A 14,253-nucleotide genomic window follows, 5' to 3' on the forward strand; every position below is an offset into this window, starting at 1 on the left:
GAGTCAGTGATTCGGGTACTGGAGGGGCACTGGCCCCGGGGGGCACTGTAGGAGTCAGTGATTCGGGTACTGGAGGGGCTCTGGCCCCAGGGGGCACTGTAGGAGTCAGTGATTCGGGTACTGGAGGGGCTCTGGCCCCAGGGGGCACTGTAGGAGTCAGTGATTCGTGTACTGGAGGGGCTCTGGCCCCAGGGGGCACTGTAGGATTCAGTGATTCGGGTACTGGAGGGGCTCTGGCCCCAGGGGGCACTGTAGGAGTCAGTGTCTGGGTACTGGAGGGGCTCTGGCCCCGGGGGGCACTGTCGGAGTCAGTGGTTCGGGTACTGGAGGGGCTCTGGCCCCAGGGGGCACTGTAGGAGTCAGTGTCTGGGTACTGGAGGGGCTCTGGCCCCAGGGGGCACTGTAGGAGTCAGTGATTCGGGTACTGGAGGGGCTCTGGCCCCGGGGGGCACTGTAGGAGTCAGTGATTCGGGTACTGGAGGGGCTCTGCCCCCAGGGGGCACTGTAGGAGTCAGTGTCTGGGTACTGGAGGGGCTCTGGCCCCAGGGGGCACTGTAGGAGTCAGTGATTCGGGTACTGGAGGGGCTCTGGCCCCAGGGAGCACTTTAGGAGTCAGTGATTCGGGTACTGGAGGGGCTCTGGCCCCAGGGGGCACTGTAGGAGTCAGTGTCTGGGTACTGGAGAGGCACTGGCCCCAGGGGGCACTGTAGGAGTCAGTGATTCGGGTACTGGATGGGCTCTGGCCCCAGGGGGCACTGTAGGAGTCAGTGTCTGGGTACTGGAGGGGCTCTGGCCCCAGGGGGCACTGTAGGAGTCAGTGTCTGGGTACTGGAGGGGCTCTGGCCCCAGGGGGCACTGTAGGAGTCAGTGATTCGGGTACTGGAGGGGCTCTGGCCCCAGGGGGCACTGTAGGAGTCAGTGTCTGGGTACTGGAGGGGCTCTGGCCCCAGGGGGCACTGTCGGAGTCAGTGTCTGGGTACTGGAGGGGCTCTGGCCCCAGGGGGCACTGTAGGAGTCAGTGATTCGGGTACTGGAGGGGCTCTGGCCCCAGGGGGCACTGTAGGAGTCAGTGTCTGGGTACTGGAGGGGCTCTGGCCCCAGGGGGCACTGTAGGAGTCAGTGATTCGGGTACTGGAGGGGCTCTGGCCCCAGGGGGCACTGTAGGTGTCAGTGTCTGGGTACCGGAGGGGCTCTGGCCCCAGGGGGCACTGTAGGAGTCAGTTATTCGGGTACTGGAGGGGCTCTGGCCCCAGGGGGCACTGTAGGAGTCAGTGTCTGGGTACTGGAGGGGCTCTGGCCCCGGGGGGCACTGTAGGAGTCAGTGATTCGGGTACTGGAGGGGCTCTGGCCCCAGGGGGCACTGTAGGAGTCAGTGATTCGGGTACTGGGGGGGCACTGGCCCCAGGGGGCACTGTAGGAGTCAGTGATTCGGGTACTGGAGGGGCTCTGGCCCCGGGGGGCACTGCAGGAGTCAGTGATTCGGGTACTGGAGGGGCTCTGGCCCCAGGGGGCACTGTAGGAGTCAGTGTCTGGGTACTGGAGGGGCTCTGGCCCCGGGGGGCACTGTAGGAGTCAGTGATTCGGGTACTGGAGGGGCTCTGGCTCCAGGGGGCACTGTAGGAGTCAGTGTCTGGGTACTGGAGGGGCTCTGGCCCCAGCGGGCACTGTAGGAGTCAGTGATTCGGGTACTGGAGGGGCTCTGGCCCCAGGGGGCACTGTAGGAGTCAGTGATTCGGGTACTGGAGGGGCTCTGGCCCCAGGGGGCACTGTAGGAGTCAGTGTCTGGGTAGCGGAGGGGCTCTGGCCCCAGGGGGCACTGTAGGAGTCAGTGTCTGGGTAGCGGAGGGGCTCTGGCCCCAGGGGGCACTGTAGGAGTCAGTGTCAGGGTACCGGAGGGGCTCTGGCCCCAGGGGGCACTGTAGGAGTCAGTGATTCGGGTACTGGAGGGGCTCTGGCCCCAGGGGGCACTGTAGGAGTCAGTGATTCGGGTACTGGAGGGGCTCTGGCCCCAGGGGGCACTGTAGGAGTCAGTGTCTGGGTACCGGAGGGGCTCTGGCCCCAGGGGGCACTGTAGGAGTCAGTTATTCGGGTACTGGAGGGGCTCTGGCCCCAGGGGGCACTGTAGGAGTCAGTGTCTGGGTACTGGAGGGGCTCTGGCCCCAGCGGGCACTGTAGGAGTCAGTGATTCGGGTACTGGAGGGGCTCTGGCCCCAGGGGGCACTGTAGGAGTCAGTGATTCGGGTACTGGAGGGGCTCTGGCCCCAGGGGGCACTGTAGGAGTCAGTGTCTGGGTAGCGGAGGGGCTCTGGCCCCAGGGGGCACTGTAGGAGTCAGTGTCTGGGTAGCGGAGGGGCTCTGGCCCCAGGGGGCACTGTAGGAGTCAGTGTCAGGGTACCGGAGGGGCTCTGGCCCCAGGGGGCACTGTAGGAGTCAGTGATTCGGGTACTGGAGGGGCTCTGGCCCCAGGGGGCACTGTAGGAGTCAGTGATTCGGGTACTGGAGGGGCTCTGGCCCAGGGGGCACTGTAGGAGTCAGTGATTCGGGTACTGGAGGGGCTCTGGCCCCAGGGGGCACTGTAGGAGTCAGTGATTCGGGTACTGGAGGGGCACTGGCCCCAGGGGGCACTGTAGGAGTCAGTGATTCGGGTACTGGAGGGGCTCTGGCCCCAGGGGGCACTGTAGGAGTCAGTGATTCGGGTACTGGAGGGGCTCTGGCCCCAGGGGGCACTGTAGGAGTCAGTGATTCGGGTACTGGAGGGGCACTGGCCCCGGGGGGCACTGTAGGAGTCAGTGATTCGGGTACTGGAGGGGCTCTGGCCCAGGGGGCACTGTAGGAGTCAGTGATTCGGGTACTGGAGGGGCTCTGGCCCCAGGGGGCACTGTAGGAGTCAGTGTCTGGGTACTGGAGGGGCTCTGGCCCCGGGGGGCACTGTAGGGGTCAGTGTCTGGGTACTGGAGGGGCTCTGGCCGCAGGGGGCACTGTAGGAGTCAGTGATTCGGGTACTGGAGGGGCTCTGGCCCCAGGGGGCACTGTAGGAGTCAGTGGTTCGGGTACTGGAGGGGCTCTGGTCCCAGGGGGCATTGTAGGAGTCAGTGATTCGGGTACTGGAGGGGCACTGGCCCCGGGGGGCACTGTAGGAGTCAGTGCTTCGGGTACTGGAGGGGCTCTGGCCCCAGGGGGCACTGTAGGAGTCAGTGTCTGGGTACTGGAGGGGCTCTGGCCCCAGCGGCCACTGTAGGAGTCAGTGATTCGGGTACTGGAGGGGCTCTGGCCCAGGGGGGCACTGTAGGAGTCAGTGTCTGGGTACCGGAGGGGCTCTGGCCCTGGGGGTCACTATAGGAGTCAGTGATTCGGGTACTGGAGGGGCTCTGGCCCCAGGGGGCACTGTAGGAGTCAGTGTCTGGCCCCAGGGGGCACTGTAGGAGTCAGTGTCTGGGTACTGGAGGGGCTCTGGCCCCAGGGGGCACTGTAGGAGTCAGTGATTCGGGTACTGGAGGGGCTCTGGCCCCGGGGGGCACTGTAGGAGTCAGTGATTCGGGTGCTGGGGGGGCTCTGGCCCCAGGGGGCACTGTAGGATTCAGTGTCTGGGTACTGGAGGGGCTCTGGCCCCGGGGGGCACTGTAGGAGTCAGTGTCTGGGTACTGGAGGGGCTCTGGCCCCAGGGGGCACTGTAGGAGTCAGTGTCTGGGTACTGGAGGGGCTCTGGCCCCAGCGGGCACTGTAGGAGTCAGTGATTCGGGTACTGGAGGGGCTCTGGCCCCAGGGGGCACTGTAGGAGTCAGTGTCTGGGTACTGGAGGTGCTCTGGCCCCGGGGGGCACTGTAGGAGTCAGTGATTCGGGTACTGGAGGGGCTCTGGCCCCAGGGGGCACTGTAGGAGTCAGTGATTCGGGTACTGGAGGGGCTCTGGCCCCGGGGGGCACTGTAGGAGTCAGTGTCTGGGTACTGGAGGGGCTCTGGCCCCAGGGGGCACTGTAGGAGTCAGTGTCTGGGTACTGGAGGGGCTCTGGCCCCAGGGGGCACTGTAGGAGTCAGTGATTCGGGTACTGGAGGGGCTCTGGCCCCGGGGGGCACTGTAGGAGTCAGTGATTCGGGTACTGGAGGGGCTCTGGCCCCAGGGGGGCACGGTAGGAGTCAGTGATTCGGGTACTGGGGGGGCTCTGGCCCCAGGGGCACTGTAGGAGTCAGTGTCTGGGTACTGGAGGGGCTCTGGCCCCAGGGGGCACTGTAGGAGTCAGTGATTCGGGTACTGGAGGGGCTCTGGCCCCGGGGGGCACTGTAGGAGTCAGTGTCTGGGTACTGGAGGGGCTCTGGCCCCAGGGGGCACTGTAGGAGTCAGTGTCTGGGTACTGGAGGGGCTCTGGCCCCAGGGGGCACTGTAGGAGTCAGTGATTCGGGTACTGGAGGGGCTCTGGCCCCGGGGGGCACTGTAGGAGTCAGTGTCTGGGTACTGGAGGGGCTCTGGCCCCAGGGGGGCACTGTAGGAGTCAGTGATTCGGGTACTGGAGGGGCTCTGGCCCCAGGGGGCACTGTAGGAGTCAGTGATTCGGGTACTGGAGGGGCTCTGGCCCCAGGGGGGCACTGTAGGAGTCAGTGATTCGGGTACTGGAGGGGCTCTGGCCCCAGGGGGCACTGTAGGAGTCAGTGATTCGGGTACTGGAGGGGCTCTGGCCCCAGGGGGGCACTGTAGGAGTCAGTGATTCGGGTACTGGAGGGGCTCTGGCCCCAGGGGGCACTGTAGGAGTCAGTGATTCGGGTACTGGAGGGGCTCTGGCCCCGGGGGGCACTGTAGGAGTCAGTGTCTGGGTACTGGAGGGGCTCTGGCCCCAGGGGGCACTGTCGGAGTCAGTGATTCGGGTACTGGAGGGGCTCTGGCCCTGGGGGGCACTGTAGGAGTCAGTGTCTGGGTACTGGAGGGGCTCTGGCCCCAGGGGGCACTGTAGGAGTCAGTGTCTGGGTACTGGAGGGGCTCTGGCCCCAGGGGGGCACTGTAGGAGTCAGTGATTCGGGTACTGGAGGGGCTCTGGCCCCAGGGGGCACTGTAGGAGTCAGTGATTCGGGTACTGGAGGGGCTCTGGCCCCAGGGGGCACTGTAGGAGTCAGTGATTCGTGTACTGGAGGGGCTCTGGCCCCAGGGGGCACTGTAGGATTCAGTGATTCGGGTACTGGAGGGGCTCTGGCCCCAGGGGGCACTGTAGGAGTCAGTGTCTGGGTACTGGAGGGGCTCTGGCCCCGGGGGGCACTGTCGGAGTCAGTGGTTCGGGTACTGGAGGGGCTCTGGCCCCAGGGGGCACTGTAGGAGTCAGTGTCTGGGTACTGGAGGGGCTCTGGCCCCAGGGGGCACTGTAGGAGTCAGTGATTCGGGTACTGGAGGGGCTCTGGCCCCGGGGGGCACTGTAGGAGTCAGTGATTCGGGTACTGGAGGGGCTCTGGCCCCAGGGGGCACTGTAGGAGTCAGTGTCTGGATACTGGAGGGGCTCTGGCCCCAGGGGGCACTGTAGGAGTCAGTGATTCGGGTACTGGAGGGGCTCTGGCCCCAGGGGGCACTGTAGGAGTCAGTGATTCGGGTACTGGAGGGGCTCTGGCCCCGGGGGGCACTGTAGGAGTCAGTGGTTCGGGTACTGGAGGGGCTCTGGCCCCAGGGGGCACTGTAGGAGTCAGTGATTCGGGTACTGGAGGGGCTCTGGCCCCAGGGGGCACTGTAGGAGTCAGTGATTCGGGTACCGGAGAGGCTCTGGCCCCGGGGGGGCACTGTAGGAGTCAGTGATTCGGGTACTGGAGGGGCTCTGGCCCCAGGGGGCACTGTAGGAGTCAGTGTCTGGGTACTGGAGGGGCTCTGGCCCCAGGGGGCACTGTAGGAGTCAGTGATTCGGGTACTGGAGGGGCTCTGGCCCCGGGGGGCACTGTAGGAGTCAGTGATTCGGGTACTGGAGGGGCTCTGGCCCCAGGGGGCACTGTAGGAGTCAGTGATTCGGGTACTGGAGGGGCTCTGGCCCCAGGGGGCACTGTAGGAGTCAGTGTCTGGGTACTGGAGGGGCTCTGGCCCCAGGGGGCACTGTAGGAGTCAGTGATTCGGGTACTGGAGGGGCTCTGGCCCCGGGGGGGCACTGTAGGAGTCAGTGATTCGGGTACTGGAGGGGCTCTGGCCCCAGGGGGCACTGTAGGAGTCAGTGTCTGGGTACTGGAGGGGCTCTGGCCCCAGGGGGCACTGTAGGAGCCAGTGATTCGGGTACTGGAGGGGCTCTGGCCCCAGGGGGCACTGTAGGAGTCAGTGATTCGGGTACTGGAGGGGCTCTGGCCCCAGGGGGCACTGTAGGAGTCAGTGATTCGGGTACTGGAGGGGCTCTGGCCCCGGGGGGCACTGTAGGAGTCAGTGGTTCGGGTACTGGAGGGGCTCTGGCCCCGGGGGGCACTGTAGGAGTCAGTGATTCGGGTACTGGAGGGGCTCTGGCCCCAGGGGGCATTGTAGGAGTCAGTGTCTGGGTACTGGAGGGGCTCTGGCCCCAGGGGGCACTGTAGGAGTCAGTGATTCGGGTACTGGAGGGGCTCTGGCCCCAGGGGGCACTGTAGGAGTCAGTGATTCGGGTACTGGAGGGGCTCTGGCCCCAGGGGGCACTGTAGGAGTCAGTGATTCGGGTACTGGAGGGGCTCTGGCCCCGGGGGGGCACTGTAGGAGTCAGTGATTCGGGTACTGGAGGGGCTCTGGCCCCAGGGGGCACTGTAGGAGTCAGTGTCTGGGTACTGGAGGGGCTCTGGCCCCAGGGGGCACTGTAGGAGTCAGTGATTCGGGTACTGGAGGGGCTCTGGCCCCAGGGGGCACTGTAGGAGTCAGTGATTCGGGTACCGGAGGGGCTCTGGCCCCAGGGGGCACTGTAGGAGTCAGTGATTCGGGTACTGGAGGGGCTCTGGCCCCAGGGGGCACTGTAGGAGTCAGTGATTCGGGTACTGGAGGGGCTCTGGCTCCAGGGGGCACTGTAGGAGTCAGTGATTCGGGTACCGGAGGGGCTCTGGCCCCAGGGGGGCACTGTAGGAGTCAGTGTCTTTGAATGGGGGGGGCGGGGCGGTGGGGGGAATTGGAGAAAAGGACAATAAAAATCTGTTTTGCATTTTCCAAAGTAATAAATTGAGAAGAGTTTGGTGGGAATTGACCAAGTCCTGGTTCCATCAGGAACTGTCTCCCGGGACCTACCTGAGGATGCAGATGCTGGTCTTTGATCCACCAGTCAGACGGCAAAAGCCAAACCGCTGATTGCCGTCTATATCCGTCAGCACGAAGGTGAATTGCTGGACCACGGAACTCTCCCACATCCTGCCGAATGAAAACAGGATTCGCAGCTCAGACAGCGGGCTCAGATTTGGTAATCCAGAGTGAGACTCGGTCTGGAATCTAAACCAATGACCGACTCACCAGAGGGTCTCGTGCGGACTATTCCAACGTCACGCCATGCTGTCATTAGTATTACGATAAGCAGGGTTAATCTGCCACACACAACACTGAACGTCCATTCTATCAAAAACCCTTCAGACCCAGGACTCCCCTGACGGATCGGCACATTTAATCAACCCACACAGATCAGCAAATTCCCCGACGCAAGCTGTGTGGAGGCAGCTGATGCCAGCTGCAGCAGCATAATTGGCGAGCTTATCGGGTAAGGTCAGGGGTCGGGCTGGGCTGTGATGCCCCTATGGTTAAATAGCATGCCAACACTCACAGCCTGTGCCTGTCAGAGTGAGTTTTGCATACCGGCTCACATATGAATAATGAGGGCTCCCAGTACTCATGAACCCAGAGGGGTGACTCTGCACTCGAGTGAGTGTGGGCCAGAGAATCAGGACGACAATATTCTCCAGCCTGTGAGCATGGAGCCATCACTCATATCCCAGTAGCCCAGGCTGAAACTGCACCCTCCACCCCTTGTGCATGCGCTTGGCACCAAACCAGCGGCCTAATTGATGCACTGTCAGATACTGCTTGTTAAACAAATATGTTAAAACATGCAATCCCAATAATTCCCAGTCTGTGCAAACAGGACACTGAATTAAAGAAACATCTCGAACTGCTCAGGCGATATTGCTATACTGTGGGCACCTAGCTTAATACATGCTACACGGAGAGGGCCAGCAGTGCTGGGGGAGTCCGCACTTTTCCTATTCTTGGTATCAAACATTCCCAGTTTGCCCGAGTTAGATGCAGAATAAAACCAGTCCAACAAAATGCCTGAACCACACACTCTGCACCAGCTCCACACTCCCCCCATCAGTCCATCTGTGCCCATCTCTGAGCTCAGTCATTTATGGGTTTGGTTGGACCATAGCAGTTTGCAGCTCCTCTCCCCTCTCCCCCTCCCCCCCCGCTCTCCCCCTTGCTGCCCCGCTCTCCCCATCCCTATCCCCTCGCTCTCCCCTTCCCCCTTGCTCACCGCTCGTTCTCCCCTTCCCCCTCGCTCTCCCCCTCCCCCTCGCTCTCCCCCTCCCCCTCGCTCTCCCCTCCCCCTCGCTCTGCCCTCCCCCTCGCTCTCCCCTTCCCCCTCGCTCTCCCCCTCCCCCTCGCTCTCCTCCTCCCCCTCGCTCTCCCCTCCCCCCTCGCTCTCCCCCTCCCCCTCCACTCGCTCTCCCCCTCCCCCTCGCTCTACCACTCCCCCCCTCGCTCTCCCCCTCCCCTCCCCTCCCCCTCCCTCTCCCCCTCGCTCTCCCCTCCCCCTCGCTCTCCCCTTCCCCCTCCCCCTCGCCCTCCCCCTCGCTCTCCCCCTCCCTCGCTCTCCCCCTCCCTCTCGCTCTCCCCCTCGCTCTCCCCCTCCCCCCTCGCTCTCCCCTCCCTCCTCGCTCTCCCCCTCCCCCCTCGCTCTCCCCCTCCCCCTCGCTCTCCCCCTCCCCCTCGCTCTCCCACTCGCTCTCCCCCTCCCCCTCGCTCTCCCCTTCCCCCTCGCTCTCCCCCTCCCTCCTCGCTCTCCCCCTCCCTCCTCGCTCTCCCCCTCCCCCCCGCTCTCCCCCTCCCTCCTCGCTCTCCCCCTCCCCCCCTCGCTCTCCCCCTCCCCCCTCGCTCTCCCCCTCCCCCCTCGCCCTCCCCACCTCGCTCTCCCCCTCCCCCCCGCTCTCCCCCTCCCCCCGCTCTCCCCCTCCCCCCCGCTCTCCCCCTCCCCCCTCGCTCTCCCCCTCCCCCCCCTCGCTCTCCCCCTCCCCCCCTCGCTCTCCCCCTCCCCCCCTCGCTCTCCCCCCTCCCCCTCGCTCCCCCCCTCGCTCTCCCCCTCGCTCTCTCCTTCCCCCCCCCTCGCCATTCCCTCACTCTCCTTGTGATAATTTAAATTGATGACCCCGTCTCTGGGTTTGATATTCTCTGGCTGGACACTAACCAGTAATATAGGAATGTTACATTAATATTTAAGAGGAAATGAAACCCTTGATCGTGATCACTCATGCTGTGGAATTGTCCCCACCAGGCGCTGGATTGAGACCAGACCTTCGAACTGATTTCAGTTGGATCCCTACAGCCAGCAGCGAGAGGGGCCGAGACTGACCTCAGACTAGGACGGCCAGGTAAGAAGCAGAGCAGTTCTGACATTCAGCCCTAAACCCATGAGTTAACTCTTACCTTTCCACATCAAAAGGGAAGCAGAATTTGGGCAGGGCTCTGTCGAGATTCCTGTGAGAAGAACAGACATGTTTTGATGGTGTAATAACTGCTGTCAACAATATGTCGGGTTAGTTAACTGTGCATGGGCCACTGATGGCCCAGGTGGGAAATGCTCAGGCCACTGTGGTGCTGAGCCATAGCCAGGAGGTCGCTGTGCTTGATCCCTCGGTCCCCTCTCCTGCTTGCTATCCAGTGGCCTCTGCTGGAAGGCGTGTGTGTGCAGTGCCAGATATGACATGATGACTGTGATGCCTCCCTTGGATGCATAGTCTGCTGACACTTGCTGTCCAGGTGAAGAATGGCTGGTTGAGTGAAGTAATGGGGGGAGGGGTGGGGGGGAAGAGTTTATGGCACCTGTGGTACAGTCAGCGGGACAGGAGGGAGGGAAAACGGATAAAACTGGAGGGGTGAAGCGTTCCCGCATCAGCAACAATGTGGCACCTTGCACAGGAACGGGAGTGGATTGTTCCCTTTTACCTGGCGTGTACAGGAGGCGGCACTGAGACACCCATGAGCCAGGCCGTGTCAGGCACTCACTGCTTTTAGCTGGGATGTAGTAGAACTCCTTCATTAATACTGTGTGCACATAATAAACCAATTGACTTACTCACAGGATAAGAAAACAGTATCTCATTCAACAGATATTGAAATCACCAAAAACAATCGTCCAACAATCCAACGTAGAACTCACACTCGGATATAACTCCCATCCTTTGAATTAGAAGCCCAAAATAAAAAGCATGAATGTGCAGCTGGGGCACTTTTATCTAGAGAAGGGAAGGCTGAGGGGTGGCCTGATAGAGGCCTTTAACATTATGAAATGGTTCGATAGGGTAGATGTAGAGAGGATGTTTCCACTTGTGGGGGATTCCAAATCTAGGGGCCATTAATATAAGATAGTCACAAATAAATCCAATCGGGAATTCAGGAGAAACTTCTTTACCCAGAGAGTGGGTAGAATGTGGAACTCGCTACCACAGGGAGTGGTTGAGGCGAATAGTATCGATGGTATTTAAGGGGAAGCTGGATAAACACATGAGGGAGAAGGGAATAGAAGGATATGCTGATAGGGTGAGAGGAGGCTCGTGTGGAGCAGAAACACTGGCATAGAGCAGTCGGGCCGAATGGCCTGTTTCTGAGCTGTACATTCTATGTAACATATGTAGATTTAACTCTCCCCTCTGAATCAGGTCATCGGTTCAAACCCCAGTCTGTAATCTTGGCCAACACTTCAGTGCAGTGCTGAGGGAGCATTGCATTGTTAGAGGTGCTGTCCTTCGGATGAGGCCCTAAGCTGAGGCCCAGTTCTAGTGGGTGTTAAAGACATCATTGAACCTCGGTGAATGAGCACCAATTGTTGGCAGGATCAGGGAGGGAGCTCAGCATTTCATTATGTAACAATCTGCACTTTAAGTATGAGAAAGAAAAAATTTGCCTTCAGAGAGAAAATGCTTCTTCACATCCAGTGAGTTATCTTTGAAGTGCAGTGACTCTGTTTATGTAGGTGCAGAAGCGGAGATATTTCTGATAAACTGCTCTATAAATGCAAATCTTTCCCTCTTTGCAACATTAACCCTTTGACCACGACAGATGAATTTACTGGACCAAGCAATCCCGGGTTCTAGGTCTATTGACAAGCAACTCGTTTAGCACCCATCTGTACCTGGACCTGTCGGTAGTCTAATCATTAACCAGTTTTTAACCAGTCAGTTAGATTCTCCAGCAGCAAGTTACAGAGCGAGATAAAAGGCGCATCTTACCTGGTCATTGTAATCTTCAGGAAACTGCCTCAGCACTACAGGGTCTGAAAGGGAAGGAAGAGCCCATCAAATAGCCATCAGTCTCGGCACTCAGCTTGTACACTGTGCTCCTGGTCCCTCCCTGACCTGCTGCTTAGTGTACGGAGATCCTGCAAACACTGTGGGATGTATTGTTGCAAGAAAGGTGAACTGTAAGTTAGTGCAGAACCTGCTCAACCTCTACTGGTTAGTTCGAAAGAGATTCTTTTTAAATCAGGAGGCAGACTGTCAGCACGGCAAAGTATTCGTGGCTGGAGCATGTGCCACGTGCGTTCAGGGGATGGGACTACAAGGCAGGATAGCTCTTCAAAGAGCCGGCACAGGTATGATGGGCCAAATGGCCTCTTTCTGTGCTGTATCATTCTGAGATTCTAGGAGTGTGACTGGCCTATAACATCCTTCTTTGGGATGGCGTTCAGTGGGTCTTCATCATGCTGGAAATGGCTTGTGCCTGATGCCCAGTGTAATGACTCGTATGGAACTGAACCATCCAGAGCAGGGAGCTCCAAGGCTCAATTCCAATCCACATTGCTGGCTCATCTCAGCTGGCTTGGGATGGGACATGCTACAATTGGCCTTAGCAGCCCGAGACTGGGGGCAGGGAAACAGCAATGATTCCTGCTCCTCCTGATCACTATCCACTGGTTCCTGCTGGAAAGTTTGTGCGTGTAATAACACCGCATCAATCCTCCCATCGGTGACCCTTTGGAAGCTCTCCCACATCACCTGCTTAAGGTTGAACCTCGGTGAATAAGCACAGAATATTGGCAGGATGACTGGCCTTGTTGGGATTGGTACTGGGTCTACAGCATGGAGCCAAGGGCAACACACTCACACTGATGGGAAATGTTAGGTTGGGTCTCTCCAACTTATCCTGTTGAGCATTGTGTATTAATAAGATGGGCAGCTTGTGGTTATGGTACTGGACGAGCAATCCAGAGGGTGTGACTTCAAATCCCAGGTTGTGAAACTGAATTTAAAAAACAGTCCAGTGACTGCGAGCCAATCGGACATCCCGCCAGCGGAGGACTTGGACATGCGTCTGTTGTCTGGCTTTTATAACCTGGTATTTCTCCCCCTACACTGAACACTGACTGTCCACTAAACTGCCCAACGCTTCCCCCGCTGTGTGCTTCCTCTATGCCACCCTCACCTCCTCATGTGGAACCTCTCTAACCTGCTCCTCTCTGTAATTGTCCCTCCGTCCCACTCCTCTCCCCGAATACTGTACCTCTCTAACCTGCTCCTCTCTGTAATTGTCCCTCCGTCCCACTCCACCCCCCGAATACTGTACCTCTCTAACCTGCTCCTCTCTGTAATTGTCCCTCTGTCCCACTCCACACCCCGAATACTGTACCTCTCTAACCTGCTCCTCTCTGTAATTGTCCCTCCGTCCCACTCCACCCCCCGAATACTGTACCTCTCTAACCTGCTCCTCTCTGTAATTGTCCCTCTGTCCCACTCCACACCCCGAATACTGTACCTCTCTAACCTGCTCCTCTCTGTAATTGTCCCTCCGTCCCACTCCACCCCCCGAATACTGTACCTCTCTAACCTGCTCCTCTCTGTAATTGTCCCTCTGTCCCACTCCACACCCCGAATACTGTACCTCTCTAACCTGCTCCTCTCTGTAATTGTCCCTCTGTCCCACTCCACACCCCGAATACTGTACCTCTCTAACCTGCTCCTCTCTGTAATTGTCCCTCCGTCCCACTCCTCTCCCCGAATACTGTACCTCTCTAACCTGCTCCTCTCTGTAATTGTCCCACCGTCCCACTCCTCTCCCCGAATACTGTACCTCTCTAACCTGCTCCTCTCTGTAATTGTCCCTCCGTCCCACTCCTCTCCCGAATACTGTACCTCTCTAACCTGCTCCTCTCTGTAATTGTCCTCCGTCCCACTCCTCTCCCTGAATACTGTACCTCTCTAACCTGCTCCTCTCTGTAATTGTCCCTCCGTCCCACTCCGCCCACCGAATACTGTACCTCTCTAACCTGCTCCTCTCTGTAATTGTCCCTCCGTCCCACTCCTCTCCCCGAATACTGTACCTCTCTAACCTGCTCCTCTCTGTAATTGTCCCTCCGTCCCACTCCTCTCCCCGAATACTGTACCTCTCTAACCTGCTCCTCTCTGTAATTGTCCCTCCGTCCCACTCATCTCCCCGAATACTGTACCTCTCTAACCTGCTCCTCTCTGTAATTGTCCCTCCGTCCCACTCTTCTCCCCGAATACTGTACCTCTCTAACCTGCTCCTGTCTGTAATTGTCCCTCCATCCCACTCCTCCCCCCGAATACTGTACCTCTCTAACCTGCACCTCTCTGTAATTGTCCCTCCGTCCCACTCCTCTCCCCGAATACTGTACCTCTCTAACCTGCTCCTCTCTGTAATTGTCCCTCCGTCCCACTCCTCTCCCCGAATACTGTACCTCTCTAACCTGCTCCTCTCTGTAATTGTCCCTCCGTCCCACTGCACCCCCCGAATACTGTACCTCTCTAACCTGCTCCTCTCTGTAATTTTCCCTCCGTCCCACTCCTCTCCCCCGAATACTGTACCTCTCTAACCTGCTCCTCTCTGTAATTGTCCCTCCGTCCCACTCCTCTCCCCGAATACTGTACCTCTCTAACCTGCTCCTCTCTGTAATTGTCCCTCCGTCCCACTCCACCCCCCGAATACTGTACCTCTCTAACCTGCTCCTCTCTGTAATTGTCCCTCCGTCCCACTCCTCTCCCCGAATACTGTACCTCTCTAACCTGCTCCTCTCTGTAATTGACCCTCCGTCCCACTCCTCTCCCTGAATACTGTACCTCTCTAACCTGCTCCTCT

The 14,253-nt window shown here is 59.5% G+C and overlaps 1 protein-coding gene and 1 long non-coding RNA gene across 2 annotated transcripts in view; both read right to left on the minus strand.

The window, feature by feature from the left end:
• The window catches only part of LOC147097786 (intercellular adhesion molecule 5-like), a 233,773-nt gene that overhangs the window by 85,696 nt on the left and 133,824 nt on the right, over nucleotides 1-14,253 (minus strand). The gene's annotated exons all lie outside the window — the stretch shown is intronic.
• On the minus strand, nucleotides 7,191-11,435 carry LOC147097787 (uncharacterized). The gene is made up of 3 exons (XR_015074301.1): nucleotides 11,391-11,435; nucleotides 9,589-9,639; nucleotides 7,191-7,308 (listed from the first exon to the last, which is right to left on the minus strand). It is a non-coding gene; the product is annotated as an uncharacterized LOC147097787 (long non-coding RNA).

This window comes from Somniosus microcephalus, chromosome 31, assembly GCF_052327205.1.
Source record: "Somniosus microcephalus isolate GS21.2 chromosome 31, FLI_Smic_1.0, whole genome shotgun sequence".
In the NCBI taxonomy this organism is placed as follows: Eukaryota; Metazoa; Chordata; class Chondrichthyes; order Squaliformes; family Somniosidae; genus Somniosus; species Somniosus microcephalus.